Source organism: Sciurus vulgaris, assembly GCF_902686455.1.
Source record: "Sciurus vulgaris genome assembly, chromosome: 15".
Lineage (NCBI taxonomy): Eukaryota > Metazoa > Chordata > Mammalia > Rodentia > Sciuridae > Sciurus > Sciurus vulgaris.
Window position 1 is genome coordinate 80,780,305 of NC_136476.1, and position 1,937 is coordinate 80,782,241.

Below are 1,937 nucleotides of genomic sequence, written 5' to 3' on the forward strand. Positions count from 1 at the left end.
GAGGGCAGAACTCCTCTAGTGACAGCAGACTTGCCAACCTATGGCCCTCCTAGAAATCCAGGCAACCAGGCTGCATCCAGGAGAAAGGGCTGGGAAAGGGAACCCTTGCCTGCCTGCATTTGTTTGAAGTACACTGGTTGGTTGGTTGGTTGGTTTGTAAGAGATAGTGCACACGTTGCAAAATCCATAGAATGCAAAAAAAGTCTTCAGTGAAAATTCTCCTGACTCCAGTTACTGCCACCCAGAGCTCCACTCCTTGGAGATAACCACAGTATGAATGTATTGTGTGCCCTTTCAGAGATCATCTGTGTATATGAAAACACAATATTTATTTCTCTCACTAAGCTTGGTTTTGACCCCTCCCTAGGAAGAAGAGCAGGAATTATAAAAGAGCCTAATTGTACTGAAAAATTGTACTGAACACCTACTGCATAAGTTGTTTGTTTGTTTGTTTGTTTTTAGGTACTGAACCCAGGGGCATTTTTCCACTGAGCTACATCCCCAGTCCTTTTTGGTTTTTGTTTGTTTTTCTTGAGACAGGGTCTCATTAAGTTGCTGAGGCTGGCCTTGAACTTGCAGTCCTCCTACCTCAACTCCCAAGTTGCCCAGTATACAGGCATATACCTCCACTCCTGGTCTATGTATGATTCCTTAAGTCAGCTGAGAGTCACTGAGCACCTGACCTTGTCTCGATCAGTGGTCCTCAAGCCCTGAAGGACTTTTGAAAACGTGTTGCTGGGCCCCTGAGCACTTTTCTGAATCAGTAGGCTGGGGTGAGACCTGAGAATCTGCATTTCTGACAAGTTCCCAGGTGACACTGAGACTGCTGGCCAGGGAACCTCACTTTGAGAACTGCTGAGTCAGCTGCTCTTAGAAACAATGCATGTACATTGGTGATCTATTTCCTTCAAGGAAAACACTCATGTCAGCCAGAAAAGCAGTTCCATGACATGAAGAGAAAATGAAGATGGGGAATGTTTTAGAGGAAAAGTGCTTGAGAATAGTGGGAAGGTGGGAGTAGGGGCACAAATAAATGTCCCTTTACAAGGCCAGGTAAGCACACAAGTCGATCTGTCTTGGGCCCAGGAGAGGGGACACCTACACTGATACTGTAGAGAAAGAAGAAGAGGGGCTTCAACCCCCAGGGGTCCGCAGGGGAGGAAGGGCCTGCAAGAGACAGGGAAAGGAGTCCCCTGTGAAATAGACAAAGCCAGAGGCAAACCCAGGGTGATGTTGGGGAAGGTATGACTGGGCTGTTGGTTTAGAAGGGGTGGAGAGTGTCTTCTCATTTGGTTACAGGGAGTCTCAGGACTGCAACAAGGCATCTCGGTGAAGAATTGAGACCAAAGACCCCTGGGGCGAGATGATGAGCGGGGATCCTGCGACTTGGGCTGTCCCTGGGCTGTTCTTTCAAAAATCTGGCGCTGGGGGGATGGGAAGAAGAGAAAGGGTTTCAAAGATAGACGGGGCTGAAGTTTGTCTGGGAGCCTCCTGGAAGAGTCAGAAAGGGAAGGGTCTGAGTCTTGAGAAGACTGGAGTCAGCAGGGTCCTAGGGAGAGAAGGGGACGGCTTGAGAGAGGGCAAGGGCTCACCTGCTGGAAGCATCACTCATTGGAACTTCACAGCCAGCCACTCAGGAAGGGCGATTTTCTCCCTTTTGCCTAGGGGAAACTGAAGCTCAAATTGGTGAAGGGACAATGCCAAGGTCCGTCATCTCACAGAATAGGACCTCGACCTGAATGGGGGCTCCGAACTCCTCTTTCTGGCCTCGCTGCTCCTGCGGACTCAGAACTAGACGCTCTTTTGAGTCCTGGCCAGGGATGCCCTCTGGAGAGCCGCGGGATGGCAGGGAGGCCCCGCGGCGGGCGGGGCGGGGCGGGGAGGGGACCCCTCCGCCCTAGCTCCGCCCCAGCGGCGCCGAGGGGTTTCGGGGCTGG